Source organism: Anser anser (assembly GCF_964211835.1).
Source record: "Anser anser genome assembly, chromosome: 3".
NCBI lineage: Eukaryota > Metazoa > Chordata > Aves > Anseriformes > Anatidae > Anser > Anser anser.
Window position 1 is genome coordinate 19,061,790 of NC_139722.1, and position 18,672 is coordinate 19,080,461.

General features: G+C 39.5%; 1 long non-coding RNA gene across 1 annotated transcript in view; it reads right to left on the minus strand.

Annotated features, from left to right (window-relative positions):
* The window catches only part of LOC310896786, a 40,523-nt gene extending 22,085 nt beyond the window's left edge, over positions 1-18,438 (minus strand). The window contains exons 1-6 of the long non-coding RNA XR_014581841.1: positions 15,356-18,438; positions 12,794-12,845; positions 11,341-11,579; positions 8,511-8,684; positions 7,761-7,837; positions 6,509-6,621 (exon numbers count right to left, since the gene is read on the minus strand). This is a non-coding gene — a long non-coding RNA (uncharacterized lncRNA). The remainder of the gene's footprint in view (positions 1-6,508; positions 6,622-7,760; positions 7,838-8,510; positions 8,685-11,340; positions 11,580-12,793; positions 12,846-15,355) is intronic.
* Between the last annotated feature and the right edge of the window lie 234 nt (positions 18,439-18,672).

Here is an 18,672-nt window from a genome sequence, read left to right on the forward strand (position 1 = left end):
ATTCCATCACATTTTCCAAACCTTTCACAACTCAGAAACACTGAAGTGTAAATGAGGTTTTACACTGGCTGAGCAGTATGGATCACAGGATGACTAAGACAAATACCACAGTCAATACTGCAGGCAGGGTGTATAGCATATTACACCTTGTAGTCCTGGTGGAATATCAGCCTCAAAGGCTTTTTACAAATGTTAGTCAGTCTCTATAACCACTGGAAGGAAGTTCAGACCATATTCAGAGTGGGGACTCACATTAACATCCTTTTTGGTAGCTGTGAATCCATGTTTCATATACAAATATATGCAGTCTGGCATAAAAAGTAACTTGGATGCAAAGGAGCATGAGTTTCAGAACTGCCAAATAAGCACTTATATATAATCTGAGGAGAGACAGATAAAATGACACCGTAAGGAGTTGAAATGGTTGTTAGAAAGATAAACTTGAGCAAAGACCACGTCCATTTCACCCCAATGAATTCTGAGATGTGACTTCTATAAATTAGTCCCAATGAACTGAAGACTTTCAAAGCTTTCCAGAGTACTTGAGACCTGCTCACGAGAATCACTTTTATTACGGACCAAATCCCTAGCTATGGGGAAAAGATAACTTCTGTCCTCTGGGTGTACACAAAAACAGCTGCTATGACCTTCATGAACACTCTTAATATTGCTTACTGCACTCAAAACATCATCTTCTTGGGTTACCATGAACTGAGAATACTTTCTGCAGAGTGACTGAATGACAGCATGAAAATAAATGTCTCCCCTTTGCAGCAGTTATAAATATATTTCCTTCTATAACAAGAAATCCTGTCTCTGTGACCTACAGGACTAAACCAAAAATCAGCTGCTGTCTCTATAGGCTACCTTCTCACTTGTTGCCTTCTCCCTTTTCACATTAAAATATAATTAGAATTAGAGGACAAAAGGAAAGTGACTGTGACTGGAAGACTGAAATGAGAGCAGATTAATGTCCCCAGTGCTTGAAGGTGCTTGGCATAAACCCAGAGTGCTAGCTCCAAAGAGTGAAATATTTCTTTCAAATCCTTAAGGGAAGATCTTTCACAGCTTGATGGATTTCTCTGAGAATTCTGAAAGCAGGAAGCCAAGAGATTTGATTCACCACCATTTACCATGTCATGAACCAGGTCACAATATCTGCTTCATCCAGGGCTGCTTGAAGCATCGTTCTTGATTTAAGTAAAATCCACTTTCTATAGAAGTTCTGTAATTGATCAATCTGTAAGCATACTAGCATGCATCCTGTTTGACAACCTAAGCTCACACAAGAAAGATAGACTTAGACCCTTCTGAATATGTCCCAAACTTTATATTTCCTGACAGAAGGACTGAAACATCTGGACTCTTTTTGAAGTTGGTGCCACTGCAAGGAATTTCAGGGACACGTTTGAAAGTAAGAAAACAGACTCTGACAGACCTGGGAATGCCTACCTACTGTTAGACTGAAGCTTTAGGAAGAAAGGTTTATTTTAAAGTGGCTGGACAAGTTGGCAAGTATATCCTAAATGTGGAAGGCAAGCAGATAACAACAATGAAAGTACTCCAAGGGATTAGTGCAGTCTCAAATGGAGTGCTAATTAATGCTCTCTGATTCCCAACAACAGGGAATGTCAGTGCAAATGCTGAAAATTACCCAGCAAGAGAATTACCAAGGCAGATCACAATATCACAGAATGGTCGAGGTTGGAAGGGACCACTGGAGGGCATCTGCTCCAACCCCCTGCTCAAGCAGGGCCACCCAGAGCAGGTTGTCCGGGACCATGTCCAGGTGGCTTTTGAAGATCTCCAAGGGGATAGACTCCACAACCTCTCTGGGAAACCTGTGCCACTGCTGTGTCACCCACATGGTAAAGAAATGCTTCCGATGTTCAGATGGAACCTCTTGTCTTGCAGTTTGTGCCCATTGCCTCTTGTCCAGGCACTGGGCACCACTGAAAATAGTCTGGCTCCATCTTCTTTGCACCCTCCCTTCAGCGATTTATAAGCATTGATGAGATTCCCCCGAGCCTTCTCTTCTCCAGGCTGAACAGTCCCAGCTCTCTCAGTCTCTCCTCACAGGAAAGGTGTTCCAGTCCCTTCACTATCTTTCTAGCTACTTTTTGTACCCTTTGCAGTATTGTTCATGTTTCTCTTGTACCAGGGGCCCAAAACTGGACACAGAACTGCAGGTGTGGCCTCACCTGTGCTGAGTAGAGAGGAAGGATCTCCTCTCTTGACTTGCTTAGAACGCTGCCTAATGCAGCCATTAGCTTTCTTGGCAGCAAGGGCTCATGCTCAACTTGGTGTCCACCTGGACCACCAAGTCCTTTTCTGTAAGGTTACTTTTCATTTGAGTAGCCCTCAGCATTTACTTGTACCTGGGGTTGTTCCTGTCCAGGTGCAAGTCTTTGCACTTCTCCTTCTTGAACTTCATAAGGTTTTTATTGGCCCTGTATCATCAGCAAACTTGCTGAGAGTACACTCATCAGATCATTAGAGAAGATGTTAAATGGGACAGCACTCTGTATTGACCCCTGAGTGCTCCACCAGTTTCCGGCCTCCAAGATCTCATGACTCCAGCTGACAGATCTCTACAGGGAAAAAAAAAAAAAAAAAAAAAAAGCCAATGGAGGAACGAAGAAATAATGGAAAACATATAGGCTGAGAATAAAAAAAGGGAAATGAGGTGCATATTCTTCTCTTTTACACTATGTGTGACATGTAAAGGAGAAGAAATGCATCCCCACAACAGCTACTGAAGCTAAAAGATCTAATAGTGAAATATAGATAGATAATAGAAGATAATGTAGTATAAGCTTCTGTGGTTTGTTAATGTTTCATATATCTGTGATTCAAAAAAAAAGATACAGTATATTTACTAGGTTATAAAAATTAACATGATCCTTCCAACTCAGCACTGGTGACACCACATTTGAGTGCTCTGTCAAGGTCTGGGCTCCCCAGACATACTGAAGCATGTCCAGCAAAGACGCTGAAGACACTGGAGCTCATGTGAAGAGAACCAGGGGGAAGCCGAGAGAGGTGTTCAGTGCAGAGAAGAGAAGGCTCAGGGGGATTTTATCAATGTGTATCAATTCCTGTTGCAGGAAGAACAGAAAACAGATATAGGCTCTTCACAGTGGTATCCAGCCACAGGAAAATGAACACACACTGAAAAACAGGAAATTCCACTTAAGCAAGAAAAAGATTTTTTTCCGAGAGGTTGATCAAAGACTGGAACTGGTTGCCCAGTCTCATTGTGGAGTCTCCATCCCTGGAGGTATTCAGAACCTGCCTGGTTATTGTGGTTTAACCCAGCAGGCAGCTCAGCACCACACAGCCATTTTCTCTTCCCCCCCCATCCCCCTCCCCCAAGTGGGATGGGGAGAGAATTGGAGGAAAAAAAGTAAAGGCTTGTGGTTTGAGATAAAGGCAGTTTAACAGAACAGAAAAGAATGAGAAATAGTAATAATAATAATGATAATATTAAAATATGTAGAAAGCAAGTGATGCACAATGCAATTGCTCACCACCCACTGACCGATGCCCAGCCTATCCCCAGGCAGACGGTCCCCACCACCCTGGCCAGCCCCCCATATTAACTGTTTAGCATGACGTCAGATGGTATGGAATACCCCTGTGGCCACCCTGGGCCAGCAGTCCTGGGTCTGTCCCCTCCCAGCTCCTGCTGCACCCCCAGCCTGCCCGCTGGCAGGACAGAGCGAGAAGCTGAAAAGTCCTCGGCTTAGTGGAAGCACTGCTCTGCAACAATTAAAACATCAGTGTGATACCAACATTATTCTCACCCTAAATCCTAAACACAGCACCATATCAGCTACTAGGAGGAAAATTAACTCTATCCTAGCCAAAATCAGGACACTGGTGTATATTGGGTTTTGGTGGAAGCGAGGGGCTGCAGGGGTGGCCTCTGTGAGCAGAGCCCAGCAGCTGCCCCATGTCAGATCAGAGACAGCTCCAGCCAGCTCCAAAAGGGACCCGCTGCTGGCCAGAGCTGAGCGAGGGAACGATACTGGGTGGCCCTCTGGGAGAGCATATCTGAGAAAGAAAGAAAAAACCTGCTGCCACAGCAGCTGGGAGAGTGAGGAGTGAGAACCAGCCCTGCAGACCCAAAGGTCAGTGCAGAAGGAGTTTGCTCCTGATGGATGATAAAGTGTTATGGACTGACCACAGTGGCCATTCCTTGCTCCCTTGTGCCACTCAAGAGGAGGAGGTAGAGGAGAGTGAGTAGGGGGAAGGTGCTTTTAGTTTGCTTTTAGTTCTCACTGCTCTAGTCTGCTACATGGTAATAAATTATATTAATCTAACTTATGCTTAGCCTGGTTTGCCCATGATGGTACTCAGTGATTTCCCTGTCCTTATCATTATATCCTCTAAACCCATGCATTATTTTCCACTTTTTATCTTTTCATTATTTTCTCTTCTTTCCTTCTAACAATAATATTTTCCCATTAAAAAAAAAAAGTGTTTAAGGTCACTGTCCTCAGCCTATAGCATTACACCACTTTTTTCTTTGAAAAAACAACTTTCCTCACATCTTTCCATAACTCCACAAATATAGGTTACTTCTATACTTTCTGAAGATTCTCCATAGCTCATAAACCGGTCAAACTTTAGAATTATTTGCTTTCCTACATCACTAATGACACCAACCTTAATATTGAGTTTTCACTCATATATCATCAATTTTCACTCATTAAATTTCGTCACTTTTTTATCTTGCATTTCAAATGAAAATTCCTTGCAGTTTCACCTACTATATTCTTACCAATAAATAATTTCCTAATATCCATTTCAATTTTGCCATTACTATAAGTGACACAACAAACTTATCTATTACCTGTAAACATTTTCGGCTACATTGTAATATTTATAATTGTCATCAAAAGTTCAGTCTTATATCCAGTCTCTCACCCATAACAATGATGACACTAAGCAGCTGATCCAACTAGTAACAAAGTATGTAAAAAGGAACTGATTTTCTACTATGAGTCCAGCATTTTGCAAGCAGGTTAGCTTGCCTTATGATAGGGAAAAAAAAAATGGAATTGCACAAAAGCCAACACTGACAAATTTACAGCTGCAAAAAATACTGTTTTAACAGTGGTTTTGCAATCTAGGCTTAAATCACCCATTCCACACTGACAGTGGTGCAAACCTGCAATAAAATGCTTTAGAAAGTATCTTCCATACCTTCTTCCACAAAAACAAAATAACTTTTAATAAATCATCCATACATATCAAACAGAAATCTGAAGATACTTCTAAGTAACATAAGGGATCGAACATAATTTGGACAGAATGAAAATTAATTAACAATTATTAATTTAGTAATACTTTATTCAGTTAAGATTTAAATGCTCAGTATGGAACAACTTTCTTCTCTCCATGTTTTTTTAACCAACAATAATATATTTGGTTGTTTCAAGACCAAGTGAACACATTTTACATTTCAATCACCAGTTTAACTTGTAAGTAGCATAATGCAACTCTTGATATAGGTAAGAATACTGTGGCAAACAAAATGCTTTTTAGGAACTTGCATTCAATTTCTTTTAAGGAAAAAAAAAAAAAGAAAAGAAAAAAAAAGCCAGGAGCAAGTCCTAGCAGAGTGTGTCAAGTTTCAGCCAAGAGCAAATATTTATGTCTGCATGCCACTTTAAAACATCTTGAAGTAATAAAGATTGCATTCAGAAGAAGTTTGGGGCCATCTAGTGGAACTTTTATTATAATATTGTAATGCTAGAGGATCATGTATTGAAAGCATTGTTTGCAGGGGGAAAAAAAAATAAAACGACTTTATTTTTAGCAGTTATTTTCTCAAATATACTATAAAAGTTGACTTTTTTATGGTAAGCATAACAGAAAGAAGCAATAGTTATCTAAAGATCTTGCTAACATACAAAAAAACAAAACTGCAGAATGATTCTCTGAGGTATGATTTAGAAACTTCATCCCTAGAAACATATAAATCCAGTCTAGACGAGGAAAATATATCATATAGTATAAGGTATGGCAGCCATGGGAATGAACTACATGACCTAAAGAATCTTCTTCATCTCTAAATTCCATTATCTCAATTTGCCAATAGAAGATATAGTGTTCAAGAATTATTCAATCAAATAAACACACTTCCTGTCCTTGAAGGAGCAATTCAAATCATATGTCAGAGATACTCTTCAATTTACATATTTAAACTTTAACTCTTTATTTTGACATTGAAATCATGTGTGACTGCTTCATTACAGAAAAACTAAGTATTTCAGCCTTAGCCTGAAGGTACCATTTCCTACATCATATCTGCACTCTGAGAATAACCTTAGCTTTGTATTTATTTCAGAGCGCAATTTAAAGATTATTGGCTTTAACCTGCAAATCCTTCCACAAGACTTATCATGATTATTTCAAAGATCTCTACAATACAATTCCAGATAAGATCATAAGGAGATTTGGGGTTAACAATCTACTCACATACAAAGAGAATACACACCAGTCAGTGTTGTCTTCAAATGCAGATCTAATTCTACAGTTCCACGTGTCAGAATCCAAGTCTACTGATTTCAGTTAATGATGGGGACACGATTGTTTTTTCCTGAGCTTCTGCTGTAATAGACAAGTTATTAGGTGGAAATAAGAGAAAAGATTTAATAAGAGCAGTTTAATTTAAGAAAGATGGCACAATCTGCAGAGACTTTTGGTCTCACTGGCTTTGCAACTCGTTAGAAGTACCTGCATGTACACACTGACACAATAATAGCTTGAATTATTAGGTGATAAGTTGAAATAAAATTATAACTTAGATAATCACTATTATAAACATTTAGTAGCCTTTTCATCAGTAGTAGCCCTTTCTCTAGTTATACCACCCTGAATGTTCATCATTTTAAATAACAGCTACTCCATTAAATAAATCTTAACATGCAGCATGGAGAAAAAAACTACTATTATCTTTTATGCTCCACATCCAACCCTTTTCTCCCCATACTTGTACAGTTGAACTGCTATGGTCTTGCTGTGTGGGAAGTATCACAACTCCAAAGAAGGTGACATTTTTTTGAAATGATATACACATTATTTGAATAATGGAACTTGTTGGGAAGAACTGCAGCCATAGCTACACCCTCTCATCTGCCCAGGGACAGTGACCTAAGGCACACAGAAGACAAATGCAGTTATCTTTCTGATTTATTATTCTGATAAATTCTATGGATCAGAAATCTATAGGAAAACCAGCTTCATTAGCAGTTCAGAAAATTATTTGCTCCTATCTTCCACTTGTTACACTCTACTGTTTTAGAAATCTTTGTAACGCTGCATATTTCTGAGATTCTTATTCAAAATAACCCTTGGATTATGTGTCATTTTGCCATATTATCTATATGTGTGTGTATCACAAAATATTCTTGAATATTATTCAATATTTTTTCTTCGTATTTCACCAGCATAAAACAATTGTACACTGCAATCTATTGGCATTCTCATATTATTATTTTTTTTTCTTAAGAGTATTTTGGGAAAAAATGGCCTACTGTTATATCATATAAATTTAGTTTAAGTTTGTAGGATTTATGAAGTATGTAAATCAAGACAGAATCTGACCATTACAAATTACACTTGATTAACCAGAGATTCAGTACTTTCAGTTTTTAATTGAACATACACATTTGGGAGTTTATATATATTGTTAGAGTAGAAAACTTAAAACCAAAAGTAAGTGTCTGATTTATAACATACTTACTTACTTGATATTATGTGGTTTATTATACATAAATTGCCATCTGGAAGGCACACAGATAGCACTCTGAATTATTGGTTTCATCTGCAGAAAAAATAAATCATACATCATTAGTAGATGCAAGATGATTAAAATATTTTATTCTCACAAATATTCCCTAAATATAAACATTTGTCCTGGTTTCAAATACTATCTTTGTTTAGTGCAATATGTTACTTATCAGTATTTTGGAAAATCTGACATATTTGAGGAATCCCAAGATTTTCACTGTTTCGTGTCTTCTGTCCTTGGGAACCTGCATCATGTTCACTCACCATTTGTGCAAAAGACTATTCTGTTCTGAAGCAACTGACACAATTTAATCAACCAGAGAAGTTGCTGTCAAATGGCCTGACAAGTTCTTTCCCCTGAGAAAACAAGCTGCCACCACAACATTTCCAACACTTGCTAAGCCAAGAAGTGAAAAATCAAGACTTGGTCTCAAAACAGATTTCCCACATAGGGGTCCAAACAAGAATAAACTGCTAAATATTTATAGTAAGTAGGCCAGTGACTTAAAAACCTTCTTTCCCCATTTACTGAAAAACAGACATTGCTGGCAACATTTTATTTTAGTTTATGCTATACAAAACCCTGTTATCATTCACGATATAGTGATTGCAGATTTTTCTGTAAGTTTAATGTGTTATTTCAATGGATACAAAGCCAGCAATTAACAGAATTTTGTCAGACCGAAGACCACCATAATTGTCATTACCTTAATCAGTTTCATACCCGTTCTGTCACAAACTAGGGAAACACTTGATTCTGGAGCTGCACACAATGGATTCCCTGCCCTCCCGGGCTGTCACATTCATTCTTTTCCACCACCTTCTTCCTTTGAGTAACATATGTTCAGTGACGAGGACACAGTAGGAGCAAAGATTCACTGCTAGTGTTGAAGGTAGAAGTAGGAAAGGATAAATCTTTTCTCTGGCATAAAACCTGTTCTTAGATGCAAAACCTGCACTTATTATGGAAAATAGAAAGGTGCAAAGAATCGCAAGACAGAAGTCTTTAGCGATGGTATTCTACCAGCAAATGTATAAGGTAAGGAGTTGCTTAGACATAAAAATACACAATCTCTCCTTCAACTTCCATGTAATATTTAGCCTTAAGTCAGCCTCACTAAGTATATCTACACCAACGAGCTAAAAAAATTCCACAGACCTGAGGCCACAAAGCACAGAACATCTCATATCCATACCTAAACTGCACAGGATATTCTATACTCCCATAGGAAATGCTGACCCCAAAACAAGGACATTGTTTGAGAGAGTGCCAGCCAGTATTTGGGGGAGGAAAAAATCATTGGAAACTACACTTACAAATTAGAAATTCTGTGCTATCATGTGCTAGTGCTCAGGACTGTCCGTACTAGTCCTGTCCATACTAGTCTGAAGGTGGCAACTGAGTGCCAGTACAGTTTTAGGCAGAGTATATATTAATTACTGTTGACTATGCTACAATTATAATTGTTTATCTTAGTCTTTTAATTTCCATTATACCTACTGCTTTTCTGGCTTTAAAGAGTATTTGTGGAGCACAACAAGCCTCTTATACTGATCAAATATTGCAGGGCAACGTATCACAATGCCCTGACACAAGCATCTACACCCAGTCCTTCACCTTTACATTAGTGAACAAACCAGTGACAACATCTATTCCCCAGCCACATAACCATGTAGCAACATCGGTCTACTCCATCATATTAACCTTACATAGTCTCAAAAACAGGGTTCATGCCTAATGAGAATGGTCCCTACTGCATCCTAACTTCCAGACCGTCACTGGGAAGTGGGAGTTGACCCAGATCAAAAGCATGCAACAATTTAACAGTACAGATAATTGGGTTCCAGTACCCAAACCTATTTTAGGAGACTGTTTAATATATTGATAAAGATGCAGCCAGAGAGAAGCATAATCTTGCACTACGTAGTCTAGCTGTTGCCTAAAGATCTTTCTGCCCATGTCCCTGGTGTACTTTCAATGGAAGAGAAGTTACTAAAAGGGGAGAATAATAAACAGCTAGGTTTATTATTACCATCCCAGACTAAGAACTGGTGCTCCCAGATACTTGTCATCCCCTCTATAACCACCTAGATCAGATCTCTGCCTTTCAGTTTATATACATGAACATACAGAATTTGGCTTTAAATATTATTTGGTTGAGAGAAAGTCATAAAATATAATAAAAGTGGCACTTCCAGAGTGATATTTTGTAATTCTCGCTACTGCCAAAACAATATTATAAGGTAAGTCACAAACAGATATACAGAGAGAAACTGCTCTTCAAATTAAACTCAATGTTTGTTTCATTAAAATAGCTTTGATAGTGTAGATCTAAGAATATAAATTTATTGGTAGTTTTTTATTGACAGTGATTAAAATGTGGATTTAAATATGCTTTACTGTAGCATCTTACAGACATGGATTTAAATAATTCATAATAAATATATACTAATATGATAGATCAAAATTTAAAAAAATATATACTTCTTAAATAATAATTGCTTGGGATTAACTATTGTTTGGGGTTTTTTTACATTTATTTTTAGTAAGAATGGTGCAAATTCAGTGAAGCTGGCAGCCTAGCCTAGTTCATTTTCACTATATTTAACTCTGAAAGCAATGGCAGAGGCAGAAAAAAATATATATATAGCAAATCTCTATTTCAAATTGAGATCCAATTCAAAAATACTTATAATTCAAAATTTACCTAAGGCCTTTCCCACTTAACTGTTGTGAATTCAGTCCTATTTGCCTTCATTGACATATGAGATAAGGCAAAAATCCTGTGCAGAAAGATAATCACAAGGTCTGACTGGCTGAGCATGCCCAAAGGAACTCTATATGTTATGCAATCTACACAGCATTACCCAAGCTATACAGCATATGTGGTGTGACTGGACTCAAAATGAGCGTTCAGTGAGTCAGTACATATATGCAATGGTTTTGACTCTTTTTCCTCTGCATAAGGACTAAACTGGACAAAGTGCAGTTTGGACTCATTGCATATATGAAACAGACCTAATCTGCACATGCATACCCTGTGGTCAGGGCTTTTTGCACTCAAAATAGCCAATCATTCGGTTTGCTGAGATTTCAGCAAAAGCCTTTTGAGCTACTTAAAGCTTATTTGGAAGATTTAAATCGGACTTCAGTAGGACACATCATTTTTTCTGTTATGTCTCAGACAACGAATTGCTGTCATAATGATAAATACAGCAGAAAAGTGTCAAAGCAAATGTACATGTTGCAGGTCAAGTTGCCAGAGATGACTAAGAAAGGATATGCGGTTTAATATTGCTTTATCTGTATCAATACTGGCCTCAAAAACTCCCTGTCAAAATATACAATTAAAACCCATTCTACCTGCAAAATAGGCGGTTACAAAAATGGGCTATATGTACTCTCTGTGAGTACTTCCTAGAATTAGGCTTATGATCTATGGTATTTACATTCTGATTTCAAATGAAAGACCACCTGTGTGGTCTAGGTCAGCCTCTTTGACTTCACAGTGCAGCAGAAAAATGGGAAAGCCTTACTTAGCTGGCATCAGTTTCAGCTGAGAGATGAAAACCATCAGCGATGAGAGGTGATTACAGTGCATGAATCATCCAAATAAGTGGTAAGCCTAGCCATGCTCATCCTTGGACACAGCCGGAAAAGGTCAGGAAATTCTCTCAACAACAGCCAAAGTTTCAGGTGTGGACCACGACCAGTATAGACATAGTCCATCTCCAAACACACAAACTGGTCTTTGTATAATTGATTCTTCCTTGATCTGTAGGTGAAAAGGAAACTAAATGAGCTCTTGAGGTCCTTTCCAGGCCTAGCATTACGTTTCTAAGATCTGGAATATTCAAACACCCAACAAACAACGCAACTCACTACTAATAATTTATCATTTAAATTTTCCATAAAATGTTTTACACCCCAGCTATCCATTACTTCTGTGACTACTTTTGAAACCAAAATTATTATTTTTACTTAATGCTAATTCTTGCCTTTTATTTTTATATGCTACATTTTTTCATTCATTTCTCTTTCACTTTCTAATATTCATCCTTAATCCTACAAACACTGCCAGCCGATTGAGAGGGATGATTATTCCCCCCCCTAATCAGCACTGGTGACACCTCATCTGAGTGCTCTGAGAGTTCAGTGTGCCCCTTTTCAAAAGAGACATGGACTTTCCAGAGTGAATCCAGCAAAGGGTTATGAAGATAATGAAGGCATTGAAGCGAATGTGTCAAACAAGAAGCCAAGAGAACTGTTCGGTGCAGAGAACAGAAGGCTCTTTTGGGATCTTATCAATGTGTATAAATTCCTGATGCAGGGAGTAATGAAAAAAGAAAGAGGCTCTTCTCAGTGAGATCTAGCCACAGGACAACGGGCACACATTAAAAGACAGGAAATTCCACTTAAATGTAAGAGAAAACTTTTTTCAGAGAGGTTGATCAAATACTGGAGTGGTTGCCCAGACACATGGTATAGTCTCCATCCTTGGAGATATTCAGAACATGTCTGGATATGTTGCTGAGCAACCTGCTCTAGTTGGCCCAAGTGTGAGTACAAGTTTTGGCTCGATGACCTCCAGAGGTCCCCTCCAAACTGAACAATTCCCTGACTCTGATTAATCACTAAATATTGTCTGTAGGTTATAATGTCTGAAATACCACTTGCACAGTGAAGAAAAAAAAAAAAAAAGGGCAATAGTAAGTTTTAATTCCTAAAAATATAGAAAATCACTTAGCTTCAGTTGAGTGATGATTAGTTATACAATATGGTCAAAGAAAAGAGATACTTCAAGAGTAACATACGTTCCTATCCAAATTTTTACACAATAAATCTTAGGTAAATTGATAATACCGTATCATATTCTTCCCAGAAATAGCAAATGTTAACTGTTAAACATAAATTATATAATCATAAAGTAATGAATGGGTATTTTTTCATAGTAATTTAAACAGGCAGTATTCATAATTAAACACTTACCGTTATTTCTTGCCTTTTCCCCAGAGGCTTTTTAACTCCAATTTCAATGTAACTAGAGGAAAAAGAGATATAGTAGACAAAACTTTTCATTTCTTTCAAAAGGGAACAGACAATTTCAAAAATACTTTGGCTTCACTGTGAAATCTTTAACCAGGAATTAAGAGACCACCAAAAAAGGACACTAGTTCCATCACTTCAACTTACCACAACTGGAAACCAAACATTATGCACTGACACCACAGCAGCATCCAAAGCCCTGTCAGGTGTAATGCTCCCCATGTCTGGAGGATTTAAGACTTTTAAAGACCTACTCAAACACCACACTCTTTGGCTAGAAATTCCCAGTAGATAGCCAGTAAGAGATACCAACCGTATATAACAGCACAAATACTACAAAAAGATAAAAAATAAAAAAGGAGAGGGAGACACAAGACTAATGACTAACTTCCTTGTCCAGAATCAATGCATTTTAAGTTATGTTCTACAAGTAATTTTTGTGATGTCTGATCTGATACAGTGTTGTGTTGTATCATTCTGTGACACAATATGTAGGTATTTTCAGAGGGACATTTGTGGCTGGATTCACTTCACAACTCCAGTACAGATTTCTGTAAGTGCTCGATTAAAATCCAAATTTTTGTCTGTTTAAACAGTGTGATACATGTAGGTACCAAAGATATCGCAGCAGACAGGCACCATTATGTATGTGCCACTGACATGCATTTTTCTGCTCTAGGTGGCCCTGCTTGAGCAAGCGGGTTGGATCAGATGACCGCCAGAGGTTTCTTCCAACCTCAAGCATTGTGTCATTCTGTGATGTTTTTAAACCCACAGTTCAGGCATCAACAAATTCTCCCTAGGCCAAAAAAAAAAAAAAAGCAGCAGCATACTTTTTCTCTTACATCTTCATTTTCAGTGAAATATGAGCAAAATTTCTGCAATCTTCAGTGCTACAACACAGTTAAGCAACTGCTCGTGCTGGTCAGTTAAACCAGTTAAACTAAGTTTGTTCAAATTGAGATCTGCCAATTAGCTAATCTTGTTCATTCAGAGAATTCCTTAATTTCAATGGGAAGTGATGGTTTCATTAATAGAACTTAATTACAGGTGAAAATTTTGCAACTTTCAGATCCACTAGAAACATCAAAAACTACATTACTTTACAAAAAAAGACATGGATTATTAGGAGATAGAGAAAAAAATGGAGGAGAGGGAGAGGGGAGGGGAGGGGAGGGGAGGGGAGGGGAGGGGAGGGGAGGGGAGGGGAGGGGAGGGGAGGGGAGGGGAGGGGAGGGGAGGGGAGGGGAGGGGAGGGGAGGGGAGGGGAGGGGAGGGGAGGGGAGGGGAGAGGAGAGGAGAGGAGAGGAGAGGAGAGGAGAGGAGAGGAGAGGAGAGGAGAGGAGAGGAGAGGAGAGGAGAGGAGAGGAGAGGAGAGGAGAGGAGAGGAGAGGAGAGGAGAGGAGAGGAGAGGAGAGGAGAGGAGAGGAGAGGAGAGGAGAGGAGAGGAGAGGAGAGGAGAGGAGAGGAGAGGAGAGGAGAGGAGAGGAGAGGAGAGGAGAGGAGAGGAGAGGAGAGGAGAGGAGAGGAGAGGAGAGGAGAGGAGAGGAGAGGAGAGGAGAGGAGAGGAGAGGAGAGGAGAGGAGAGGAGAGGAGAGGAGAGGAGAGGAGAGGAGAGGAGAGGAGAGGAGAGGAGAGGAGAGGAGAGGAGAGGAGAGGAGAGGAGAGGAGAGGAGAGGAGAGGAGAGGAGAGGAGAGGAGAGGAGAGGAGAGGAGAGGAGAGGAGAGGAGAGGAGGAGAGGAGAGGATGTTTAGTTGCTCCATTTTCCCCAGAGGGCAGTAACAGCAGTGGATACATGAGGCTGACAATGCTCTTGACTATTCTACTGTACTCAGGGCTTTTTAGAGCAAAGTAGAGCTGAATAAATCTTACTGTTTTTAACTACCTTCACTCTTGAAAAGTATAAAAGAGTGTATTTGTTTATTCATCTGGGAAAATAATCATTTTCACAGAATTTCAGAATGAAGCACATAACATCCTAAAAGCTCAACGATCTCTCTTGCTATAATTTACTGTCTACTGTGAGTACCATCACTCTCACTGGTAAAAAAGCAAAACTTACTTTGACTGCTATTGACAGCCTCAATGTACAAAGCTGCCTTCTCAGAGCAGGGAGAGCTAAACTTTGTTATATCATCGTATATGAAAGCACACAATTTTAAAATCAGCACTCAAAAGCTTTACAAAGTGATAAATTAATTACAGTGTAAGAAAAAACTTTGAATAGCAGTATTTCTCAGAGGAGCAACTTTGCTGAATAAAGCCAAGTGTTGTCTTCAATAATCCACTTGCTTTTTCAATAAAGTGTAAAATGTGGTATAAAGTAAGTGTATTTTTATACCACCTTTTCTCTTCCCTTTTGCATTTTCAAGCACATTTTGACTGACACAGGGTAACTCACAGAGATAAAACCTTGGTTATGCTAAGGCAGTTTATTACTACATGGGTTAAACCACCCTGTGACCAGAAATGATTCTTGCATTTAGCAGAATAAGAGACATTACCTGCTGCCAAGGCTGCAGGCTCACACTTGGTTTACAGCCATCATCTCCACAAGCGGGCACTGCCATGTGAAAAGACAATACAGACGCAAACAGCTGTAACCACGGCCAGCATAGCTGCGAGTCACAGTGTCTGTCACCTCTTACGCTTCTCCACTTTTTCCTTTTTCTTTCAGTGTGGGCATGGAATATCAGACAGGCTGGTTTTGCATCTCCTCCAAAGATGTTTTGGTGCCAGAGTGCTCGGAGGTAAGACGCTGTTGGGAAGCATTCTCCAGGCACCTTCTGTGAAAAAAAAAAAAAAAAAAGTAAAATGAGGAGAGGTGAGGGAAGTATTTTGCTGAGGCTGCAGTGGGCCACATGGGCTGAGGAGAAAACTCTTTAGGCTGGGGATAAAAGCCTGGAAAGCACAGACACTGGCATGTTTTCTAAAAGCTTTCCCTCCTTCCCCTCCAAGAACCAGGGAGGGCCCTCAACAACCTGGTGAGCCAGGGACCATGCCATCCTCTGGCCTCCACTTGGCAGCTGGAACTGCTGTCCATCTGGCAACAGTTTCCTAATTTCTCCATTTTTTTTTAAATTCCCCAGCTTGGCAGCCATGTATTTGCCACCCCAGTAGATGTTGCCCAAGGTTGTGGACATGGTGGCCTTGGTCACCCTCACCCAGAAGGGCACCACTACCGCCTCACTGAGCTGTGCCATCAGGACCTCTAAAGCAGGCATAGCTGGTTGCCAGCTCCTTGCCCAGGTAGCAGAGGTCACCGTGAAATTGGGTCAGCACCATGACGGCCACCACGAGGGTGCCCAGCCCACCGGCTCTGCCCAGCCACCCCACATGGCCTGGCCTGCCCTCAGGCAGTAAGGGTGGAAAAAGGAGCACAGGGAAAGGAAAAATAAGGAAAATAAAAATCACTCCAGCCTTTGTAAATGAGACATTGTGGTGTGAAGTATCATTCATGTAACTCAGTCATTTGAGGTTGTGCATGTTAGACTTGTTCCTAGGCTTGCATGGGTTTTGCCACAGTGAAATTTACAAAGGTGAAAGGTAAAACCTCCGGAAGTTAAATTTTAAGTGTTGCTGAGTAACCTCAAGAAGGAAAGACCACAGTGCAGAGGCAGATACTACAGTCTGCTTCCTAGCTAACAAAAAATAAGAATCATATAAAATCAGTAAGGCACCTTAGAAAGTGTCCAAAGGAAGGCTATGAAGATGGTCTAGAGGACAAGACATACGAGGAATGGCTGAGGCCACTTGGGTTGCTCAGCCCAGCGAAGAGCAGGCTGAGGGGAGGTCTCATGGTGGCCTGTAGCTCCCTCACGAGGGGAGCGGAGGGGCAGGCACTGAGCTCTGCTCTCTGGGGACAGCGACAGGACCCAAGGGAATGGCATGGAGCTGGGACAGGGGAGGGTCAGGCTGGGTGTTAGGGAAAGGTTCTGCACCGAAGTGGCTGGGCACTGGGACAGGCTCCCCAGGGCAGTGGTCACAGCACCAAGCCTGCTGGAGTTCAAGAAGCACAACTGGACACATGATCTGATTCTTGGGTGGTCCTGTGTGGAGCAAGGAGTTGGCTCAATGATCCTTGTGGGTCCCTTCCAACTTGGGTTATTCTACGGCTTTATGATTCTAAATATGGGACATTTATTTTTTGCACTAATCATTTCTTTCTCCTACTTAGTGTTTCTCTTTTTCCTTCTCTCTCTCTCTATTTTTTTTTTTTTTTTAAGCAGATTTTGAAGTGTTTTCCTGGCACAAAGGAGCTCAGCTCAGGTTCATGCTGAGGAGGCTTTCTGTTTCTTGCCATTTGCCACAGGTTTTGAATGTTACTTATGATGGGCTTCTTATTTTATCCAGGTTAAGACAGAAAAGGGTGATAAGGACCAAAAGTCCTTTCGTGAAAGCTAACTTCTAAAAAGGGCAGTTAGTTAGTTAGTTAGTTTAGACTAGTGAAACAAACAAACAAACAAAAAAAAAAAAAAAAGGTGACCTGTACATTTTGTCCTTACACAAAGGGAAAAAATGTGTTTATTTTACAATCAGTGAAGAAAAAGCAGATAAAAGCAGATAAACTAAAAACCATTTTTTCTGTGATAACACTATTCACTGCCTCATGGTGTAAGCCAAAAAGGAACACAAATACAGCTAGGAAGACCAGGTAGTTTCTAGGAAGAGATACTAGATGCATTTGATTAGTGGTAAGGAAAAGCCCTTGTTAAAATGCTGATCTGGCTCTGAAGATGTGGACTCAAAACTTTTATTTTCTACAGACTTCCTGTTTACCAGTTTTATATCTCCTAGTTGCTACCTCACTTTTCAGGATAAAATAGATGTCCTAGCACTTACTCGTCATGCAAGGTATTGTGTTATGCTGAAGATGAGGGCTGTTTCAATACCTTAATGATATACAGTTTTCAGTGACACAGTTACACAACTATTTTTGAAGTCAGTAAACCTTCTGATGCATAAAAATGCCTATCAGAGTCATACTTCATGTCACAAATTATACTGCCAAATATGTACAATGAAAAAGTCAAACCTGGTAAAAGGACTGCATTACTCAGAATTAATTTTTAAACATATAAAGCAGTCAATTCTTCAGTGATAGTTATCATTTTAAAAATCTCAAAAAAAAAATCATAATACCACTTTATTCCTGGCAGTCTTCATAAGCCTTATGATATTTAAAATGCAAGTCTGGAAAACACAACATTGTATGTTATGTTTAATTTTTCTGTAAAATGATTACAATTTTTAGAAGAGATGCTGTTTCAAAATAGCATAAATACAACTAAAAAATTGCATTCCGTTGACTATCATAAGTCATCATATCATAAAACTAAAGAAGTAGCACTGCATCGCTTCTGAATGGTCAAAACAGAAAATTACATAATAATATTTCGTATGAAGGTCTGGCTGAGGTACTACCATGTTTGAAAATATTTTTTTTTTATCTTAACCAATTATTCTAAAGCAGTTTAGTTATTTGTTATTACCCTTACTGACAAATCCAGTTTCCATCTCCTTCACAGCAATGCCAGAGTAGATCTGCCAGGAAAGGGGAAGATCTCACAGGAAGATGTGGAAAGAAGTGTTGAAGGAAGACCAAAATGATATGTGACACCTACATGGCAAGGATTTTGTTCAAGCTGTTAACATCTCAGCTACCAGAAATGAGAAGGGGTGGAGCCAGATAGCTAGATTACCCACACTAATTCGAGCACTGGAAAAGGCTCCCAGGGAAGTGGTCGTAGCACCAAGCCTGACAGAGTTCAAGTGTCTGCACAGTGCTCTCAGACATACGGTTTGATTTTTTGGGTGATCC